Source organism: Choloepus didactylus, chromosome 16 (genome assembly GCF_015220235.1).
Source record: "Choloepus didactylus isolate mChoDid1 chromosome 16, mChoDid1.pri, whole genome shotgun sequence".
Classification (NCBI taxonomy): Eukaryota; Metazoa; Chordata; class Mammalia; order Pilosa; family Megalonychidae; genus Choloepus; species Choloepus didactylus.
In genome coordinates, this window is record NC_051322.1 from 30,942,559 (window position 1) to 30,952,486 (window position 9,928).

Consider the following 9,928-nt stretch of genomic DNA (forward strand, 5'->3'; position numbering starts at 1 on the left):
TCTTATGCCACCATCCCCTTCTGTGTGTTTATATATATATATGTATGTATGTATTTTTTTTTCTTATCTACATTCTGTTTGTGTTTATATAGAAATATTCAGTTTTTCAAATTCTCCTACTAGGACTATAAAGCAATATTGAGTTTTAGGGGAGAGGTTGGGAAGGTGAGGTGAGTGGGAACGAGTAATACAAATGTCATTATTAAATCTTTATAGACCCCCACTCTCTCACATATTGGACTTGCCATCACTAGAAACAGCATCACCTTTAAATCTCAAATATCCCACTCTCTGACCACAACCTCTGGTCCTTCCTTCCAGCTTATCTGCAGAAGTCCTCACTAAAACTTTGGGTTTTAGCCATAAACCTTCATTCTTCCCCAGCCTAAAGTCTATATTCTCCCTTGAAAATACCCCCAACATTCCCATTGATCTATATATCTCTCCAAGACTGGATATCTGGTAGGGCAGGTCCCCTCTCCTTGTTCTTTTCCTATTCACTATTCTTGTTAATTTAATGAAAAATCCATCAGGGATTTTAATTGAAATTAAATTAGATTTATAGGTTAGGGATTTATTAGGGAAAATTGACATCTTTGAAATACTGAATCTTCTTGTTTATAAATACTGTTCATCTTGTAATTTACTCAGGTTCTTTTATGCCCTTATTTTAGGGATTTCCTGATAAAAGATCGGAGAGACCCCCTTTTCCTTGTCAAGCCCTAATTTACTAATTGTCTCCTTTTTTAAGGCAATGAACAAAGGATTCAGAACTTTGAGAGTCAGACATAAGCCAAAGGTTTTCCCAAAAAGTTCTAGTATTTTTTACTCTAGATAATGTTAAAATAATACTCATATCAGATATACCTTCACTGGTTTCTCAGCCCTTTGTTGTTGGAGTTTCTTTGATTAATGAATGGGAGTAGCAGAGACATCTCCTTCATCCTCCACCAGAGGAGAGGCAGATGCAGGAGGTCCACCCATGGTCAGGCTCCAGCGCAGTTTTCCAGGAATGAACGGATCTGACCACCTATTTATAACAGGGATAGCTGACTAGTGACGACACACAAGTATAGCTTCTCTTATTTGGGATCCTTAATGGGAGGCAGGCTTCCTATCATCTCTCATAGAAATATTAAAAAGTAACAAGACTGCATAATTTCTCCTAACAAAAGTATTTTTGTAGAACATTTTATACTTTAAGTTTCTTCCTCATCTCTGTGGGATGAAATGACCAAAATCACATGTTACCATCCTCTAGAAACACTAGTGATGGTTTATCAAGCCCATGACTTTCCAGATGAAGGAGGGATGGTCACAGAGCAAATAACTGCAAAGACCCATTTCCCAGGGCGTCTCCTGACACAGTCCTTGGAAAAGGTTCATTGCTTTCCCCATAAAGGTCTTGTATATTTTTAAGTTGTTATTTGAATGAGAGATTTTTTCTGTTTTGCTTTCTGTTTGGTTAATTGCTGATGAAAAGTTTTTGGATATTGTATATCTAGTCAGTGTCCTGAACTCTTGTATTAGTTCTAAACATGTAGACAATATTATTTTTTATTGCCTTTGCATTGGGCTAGGACCCCTAAATGCGATGTTGGCGGGGTGGGGGTGGGGGGCCCGGGGGCTGGGAATGCTCATTTTGTTCACTTTTAAGTATGATGCTTACAATAGGTTTCAGATGCACTTTATCAAGTATTGAAGTTCCCTTCTATTCCTAGTTTTACTAAGAACTTTATGAATAGTTCACTTTTTCTTCAAACCATCCTAATCTGGCATTACCTTCACCACTTCGCCAAAACTACTCTTGCTGATGTCATTGATCACCTTCATGTTGCCACATCTAGTGAAAACTCTCCTGTCTTTTCCAAAAAGAAGACCCAGTTGGCCCCTCCCTGTCCTTAAAACAACTTCTCTGCCTTCTTTCTTGTTCTCCCCTACCTCTCTGGCCACTTCTTTTGCTCTTCGAAAGATGTTTGCTCTTCTAAAGCAGCTGTTCCCCTACTGGACTTCTGCTTGCAAGACTTTCTCAGGATTGGTCCTAGGGTCTTTTTTTTTTTTTGTCTTCTTTCTGTATTTTTTCCCAAGGTGCTGTCATCCTCATTCCTATGAGTCTAAATACCATCAAATTTACCTCCCAGCACTGGTCTGTCTGCAAGCTCCAGATTTCTCTAACTGCTCTCTTCACGTTTCTCACAGGCATCTTGGTCTTAAATACAGCCCAAACAGTATCTTTTATCATATCCCACTAAACCAATTCCTTTTTCAAATCTTCCTTTCTCAATTAATGGCACCACAATCCACCAACAGCTCAAGTCAGAAATCTGGGAGTTTTCTCAATTTTGCTCTCTCCCTTACCCATCATATCCAGTCCATCAGCAAGTTTTATCAGTCCTTCTTCCAGGATATATCTCAAATCCATCCACTTCTGTCCACCTCCACCACTTCAGTCCAAGCTAGCAGAATCTCTTGCCTGGACTACTACAATAGCCTATAAGTTCTCCTGTTTTCATGCTTGCTCCTCTTCAGTCATTTTCCAGGAAGTCACCAGGGGCATCTTTTAAAAACACAAATTATATTAGGTCACCTCTCTGCAACAGAAATCCAGCCTCCTTACCAACCCTGAGTGATCTGGCCCCCACTTGTCTCAAAGCCATTTCAGACCGTTCTTCCAGCTCCCAGTGCCTCAGGCATACTGCCTTTCTTTGGGTTCCTCAAATACCATGCTCTTTTGTGCTTTGGAGCCTTGCAGGTTTTCTTTCCTTTGCCTGGAATGCTCTCTCCTGTGCCTTCCCAGGGCAGGATCCTACTCATCCTCCACATCCCAGAAACTCCCTCCTCAGTCCATAGTTCTCTGGTCACCCTAAGTTCCTTTTCCCAAGAGTATCGCAGCCCCCTGACATTTGCGGTACTTTTCTGAGCTTGCGTTCACCTGTTTGTTGTCTGTTGGTTGCAAGCTCCATGAGGGCAGGGACCTCATGTGCCATGGTGCTTTGGTAGATGCACAGTCATATTGTTGAGGAAATGGATGGATACATGGATGCATGGATGATATTTGAAGAAATTAAAGCATGGGAGAATTGTTCAAAATCACACAGAAGTGGAACAAGTAGCAAGTATTGCTTCTAACATGCAACCTACTTTTCTTCTTCTCTCTCTCCAGATTCTCACAGTAGGGTCTGTGTGCCTGCCCATGCACACGTGTATGTCTGTGTGTTTTCAAGGTAGAAAGGAAAGGGTGGAGAACTAGGGAAGATTCTAAAGGTATTTGGTGCCCAGCACTGAAAATCAGTAGAAAGTAATGGGGTAACCATGAGCAAATTACTTTTAAACTAACTACATTTGGGGAAAAAGCTAAATGCATCAGAGGTTCTCCCTAGGATGAGCATAGAATTTATCATCCAAATCAGTTCACTTTTGAGAAGTGAAAGGGGATGCTATTAATAATTATTTTGGGGCAATAGGTGTAAATTGGGTCATATAGACACCCTACTTTTAATCAGCCAAACTACATTGTAAAGACTCCACCTCAAGTTCAAGAGAGTAGAGCAAATAGCGTTTGAGTATGGATCTTGGGTATGAACATTACAAAGGAGGTGATCAGGGTAGACCCTGCCAAGTGCTTGACATTTGAGTGAATGCTTGAAGGTGGTGAGAGCCATGCAGATAGCTGGGAGAAGAGCAGGGGCAACAGCCAGTGCAGGGCCCTGGACAGGCGAGTGCCTGTGTGATGAGCATGTGGCTGGAAGAGAGTGTGCAAGGGGGAAAGTGCCTGGAGATGGGCAGAGAAGCACCCTGGGGGCATGTCACACAAGACCTCATAAGCCATTGTAGGAACTTGGGCGTTTATTCTGAGTACAATAGGGAGATGCGGTTCAGGCTTTTGACTAAACATCAGAGACATCATCTGACTTTAAAATATTAAGGGGTCCCATGGTCTGTTCTATTGAAACAGTAGAGGGACAAAGGTAGAAGCAGGGAAACCAGATAGGATGCTGTTCGAGGAATCTAGGCCAAGAACTAACCGGATCTCAGATCAGCAGGTCAGCAGCTGAGGTGTTGAGATGTTGCCAGTTGCTGGGTATATTTTGTAGATAGAGCCTTGAAATTTCCAGATGGATTGGCTATGGATTGGGAGAGACGGGAGTCAGGGATGACTCCAGGGCTTTTAAAATCTGAGCCACTGAGGTAGGGAAAGCCGCAGGTGGAACAGGTTTTGGGAGATGAATAGTTTAGTTCAGGTCTATCAGACATCTAAGGAGAGATGCTGAACAGGCACATGGGTGAAGGAGTCTGGAGTCGGGAAGTGAGTTTGGAATGGAGATAGAGATCTGGGAGTCATTGACATATGTGAATTTAATCAAGAATTAAGGCTCTCCATCCTAGATGGATCCAAACAAGGAATAGAGAACAATTTTTCCTTCTATTAATACTTCTAGGTTTTAAAATGACTTAAATAAAAATTTAAATGACAACAAGAATATATTGCCCTTTTAAGAAGTGACCCATATCTTACAGATTTTCTCACTTTACACACAAGTGCCATCCATCCCTTCTCCCTCCATGAATAAAAAGTCCTATAAATTCCTTATTAAATTGAATAACTTAAAATATAGGATGGGAAAATATTTTCAAGGTACCCAAAAATAATGCCTTTTGTAAATGAGAAATAATTTTTATTAAGTAAACAATGACTCTTCCTTTCTTTCCACCCCATTTTTAATTTTTAATGTGAATCTTGGATTTTCATAAGTTGGGTTGGCTTGCATTGAGCCCAGGGACACCTCTTCCCCTAGATGGCACCACAGGCTTGTGCTGCCTGGGTCCCTTGCTCAACAGCATCTCAAAGAGGCTTTTTCTCAGCAAAGTTGGCCTTATTTTTCATCCTCCTCCTCACTGGGAATTGAAGAAGAGACAGAAGGAAACACCAGTAAAGAAACCTAGAATGACACACAAGGGACAAATGTCTGTCTTACCTGCTGGCCAATGCCCCAGTTTCCTCTGGCCAAGGACACTGCCTTTTATTTCTCCTCAGGGGAAACACTACAGCTGCAAAGCCCCCAGAGATAGGGAGTCCAGTGTTACACAGCCTCAGAACTGCCAGTGACAGACCATAAGACCCTGAGAAAGCAGGGCAAGGGAGATAGCTCCCACCCCAGCTGAGGGTACAGAGCGTGAAGGCTGGGACAGTCAGTCAGGAACAGCAAAGAATATGGGAACATCTTGCTCCCCACACTTCTCCCCTCATGAATACCCAGAGCTTGGATGGCGCCTCTTCTTCACCCTGGACTCCATATTTCTTTGGAGTCCACAGCTGCCCACAACCTTTCCACCTGCCAACAGAGCAACGGCAACAGGGAACTGTTTATATAGCCTCCACGTTTTCTTGGACATCAGCTGACTCGGGGGGCCATAACCTGTGAGGTCTGAGAGGTGGAGAGTGGCTGGGGCAAGTGGTAAGGTCTGTGTCCTATGCCTCAGCCTGACTATCCAGGGCAGGAACTTGGCCTTAGACTCCATTCATACTCCCTACTGCCTCCAGTATGAGAACCTAAGTAAAGAAACAAGTATTTGGTGGGTGTAAAACATTTCAAGAATACAGCCAGTGTAGAAAACAAGGTCCCACCTGTCTGAACACCTGCCCTCCCCACGATCCCACCATGTTCCATTAAGTTGCAGCAAAGGAAAGTAATCAGATAGGGTCCTCAAAGCCAAGCTTTGATCAAGTCTCAGCACAGCCAACATGCAGACACACATTCCAGAAGCCCTAAACCTGTTGTAGAAACAAGAGCACTGGCTGAAGAAATAAAATCCAGACTTGTGCTTTGGACATGCAGTTCCTTAGGAGCTTTTGAGAAATAACAAGATGAAATAGAAACTATAGCATGAGGGAACATGTTGATATCAAGAGCAAGCTATGCCACCTATTTATTCACACAAACACACATGCACACAGAAACAGTTATTCTTCTAAGTTGCAAAAAGAGAAACAAAGTCCCCAGGAGCTGAGGTCCATAGAGCAGAAGAGATTGAATTCACAGCCTTTATATTTGAGCCTGGTCTGATCATGTCTCTGGTGCTGGGAAACAGTGGAATATGGCAGTCAGGACCCTATCAGACCCTCACCCAGGACTCCAGGAAGAACCTGCGACATCCAGCAATGGAGCAGCATCCCCAGTCTAGCTGTGCACTCACTATGCACGTTAGGTCATTACCCAATCTACTTTCTGGTCCCCCATGAGACCATGCAGATTTGCCCAAGTCCAAGAAGAGGCAGTCCTCCAGGTGGGAGAAATTCTCTTCCATCTGCTTATGGGTGTCCATCCTGGATGTGAGCTCCAAGAGGGCCTGGGCCCACCAGATTATTCTCACCACACATGGTAAGGGGAGAAAACAAGAGCTGCCATCTGAAAAGATAATGGACAAGTGAGGACAAGACCAAAATTAGGAAGGATACATTCATGTTCAGCTGCTTTAGAACAAACAGGAGGAAGTCATCTCCACACAGGTACAAAGCAACTTAAGGAACTTGTTTCCACTGAGAGACAGTACAGAGTGAATATATAGTCTTAAGACCAGAAATGTTAAGGATAAAGAGAACAAAAATGCTATGAGCTGTAGTACACTATTTTATAGCTATGTTTAAAAATACACGTGGAAATAGGTAATCACATTAAAACACTAATTGTAGTTACATTAAGGTGGTGGGATTGTGAAATACTGTGTGATACTGGGCAGCAATGAAAGAGAAGAGACTATTGGTATTCATATGGATGAATCTTACAGGCACATGCTGGGTGAAAAAGGCCAGACATCAAACTGTACATAGTGTATGATTCCATTTACGTGACATTCAAAAAAAGAGGCAAAACTAATCCATGGTGATAGAGGTCAGAATAGAGGTTACCTTAGAGAGATGTCACCTGAGACGGACACCAGGAAGCCTGCTAGGGTGCTGGGATATCCTACATTTTGATCTGGGTGGTGCTACTACGGGGGTAGACTGACATACAGATTATTTTGAGTTCTGCACTTAGATTTGTATACTTTACTGTATTTTCTCAATTACAAAAAGAAAATACTATTAATAGTTGTATGAAAGTCGTGGGATGGATGATTTCTAGCCTCTTACAGTCCAAATGTTTACAGTGTTTCTGTTTCTTGGATAGTTTTTTAAAATCATTTTAAAAAGAAATATGCTCATAATGGGTATTAAGTTAAACCAAGGGTATTTGAAATAATATTTGAGGTAATTGTGGTGGTTAACATCCCAGGGTAACCAGAACCTTCCACAGCACACACGTGGGTGGAATTGTTGCTGGATGGATCGTGGGCCTGATCCAGTGGATCCGTGACAATGCCATTTTTCCTAAGAATGAAGAAGATGCCTATGGAAGTGGGAACCATGGAATTTCCAGAAATGTGGAGTCACAACAGAGGGGCCTTATGAGATCTAAGTAGATAGTTGAACAAGGATAGTCAGCACTGTGAACTCCGTGTCACTGGTAAAAATGCAGATAGCCCAGGGAGGGTGCCAGGTGAAGTCTCTAAAGTCTTTTGTTCATACCTTAGGGTGAATACATTTCCTGGGCAGTAATACTGCCCCTTTTTGAGAAAAGCCATTACAGGAGGTTCCATACTATGTATCTGTGACACAAGCCACAGCTGCTTTACCAAAAATTGGTGCCAAAGCCAAAGGCAGCAATTTGTAAGCTAGCCAGTGGCCCTTGAGGTAGCTGGGCATGAAAATCCTGCCCAGTTAGGACACTCAGCTTTTATAATGACCAGCCAACCCATTCAGCTGCTCTCTCCTGGGGGGCTTGGTTGGGAGCTGTTCATAGAACACAGTAGTGATAGGAGGAGCAGAGGGAGAGAAGTGAAAGCCAGAGGAGCTGGGCCACCCCTGGGTCACTAGTTGTATGGCTACTGAGGCCATTCCCAGAGCTTTCTCAACACCCTGGTTAAATCCCACTCCCTGAGGTGTACAGAGAATCTGTTCCTTGCATCTTAAAAGAATGTAACCAACATGTGGGAATTTTCCTTCCCATCTCCAGTTCTGTTCACCTCATCTTAAGTCACCTCCAACCAGGGCTGGGAATACATGGATTCCAAGACTCACATCCCAAACCTAGGCCTGTTGTTTGTTTTGTCCAGGCCTAAGCACCCTCTGCTGGGGGTGCTTTCTCAGCCACCCGGCCCAAGTGTGCTGGGGAGACTGTATCTGGGTTGCCTGGCACTGCTCCCTGGAATTTATGGACCTGTGTTCTGAGACAACAGAACAATTTTAATTACCAAAGCCACCCTGGGAGTTACTAGCAGTGTAACTATTCTGTTACCAGGTATGACCAGAAGAAAGGGAATTCTGGTTAATAGAGAAAAACCACAAGCGATATATATATATATATTTTTTTTAGTCAAAGATACCAGGAACTATAAGATACAACCTTATTTTATGTATCACTGTGCCAGTTTGAATGTATTATGTCCCCCAGAAAAAGCCATATTCTTTGATGCAATCTTGTGGGGCAGACATAATAGTGGGGATTAAGTTGGAACGTTTGGACTAGGTTGTTTGCATGGAGATGCACCCCACCCAACTGTAGATGATAACTGATGGGATATTTCCATGGAAGCGTGGCCCCACCCATTCAGGGTGGGCCTTGATCAGTGGAGCCATATAAAACTTGCTGACTCAAAGAGACTGAACTCAGTGCAGCTGTGAGTGACATTTTGAAGAGGAGCAAGCTTGCTAGAGAGGAACGTCTTGGGAGAAAGCCATTTTGAAACCAGAACTTTGGATCAGACGCCAGCCACGTGCCTTCCCAGCTAACAGAGGATTTCCGGACACCATTGGCCATCCTCCAGTGAAGGTACCCGATTACTGATGTGTTACCTTGGACACTTTATGGCCTTAAGACTGTAACTGTGTAGCCCAATAAACCCCCTTTTTATAAAAGCCAATCCTTCTCTGGTGCTTTGCATTCTGCAGCATTAGCAAACTAGAACAATCACTAAGAAAAAGAATAAGCCCCAAAAGGAGAGTCTCTTAAGAGATTTCTATATTTAGCTGGGACACCAAAGGACTACAGTCTCAGTGTACCAGTGACAAGAAGTGAACCTGCCATACAGTGAGGGACAACATGAGACTTTGTGCTCAACCTCAGTGATGGGTGGAGGAAGGAAAAGAAATCTCTGAACATTTGAACCATATGCTCCTCCTCACACAGGTTTGCAGTCTGAGTTCACATTATCAATGTAATATATATATATATATATATATATATATATATCCTCAAGCCAAGCATTTAATTGAAAGTGATCCTCAGGTGCCCAACATAAGTGAATGCAATCCTCTCTGGAAGAGCTTGACTTCAAATAAGTAAGACACATCCCAATTTCAGAGATGAAAAGAATGAGCATCTGAGAATCATTGGACTAGGATAGCTCTAATTTTATAACGCATCAGAAAGCTATCAAGTATACCGACAAATTGCCTGCGTGTCCCTGAATATGTCTGGCCACATTCTGCAGCCCCTCAGGTTCTCCAGGACCATCCCCGTCCTTACCACACTCAACAGATAGCAGCGTCTGGGCATCAGAGGGAAGAGATTTCTCCTGGAATAGATACAAGAAAGGGAATTCCTCTGTGTCTTCAGTGGCCATCAAGATGCCAGCAGAGGTGAGAAAAAGTTGAACAGATGGCACAAGGAAAAGACATTGCTGCCAGAGACACGTGACCAGGGAGAGAAGGGTGAAGTGTCAGCCAAGCCCAGAAGTCTCTGGCTGGCCATGGCAGAGGGGTGGGAGCCGTGAAGTAGGGAGTGCGTGTGTGTAACCATCAGAAATACAGACACACCCCAGTACTTTTGAAAGAGTCTCCTTTGCCTCTCATACAGGTTGAAACACGAAGGTCCCTTCCCTGAAGGGA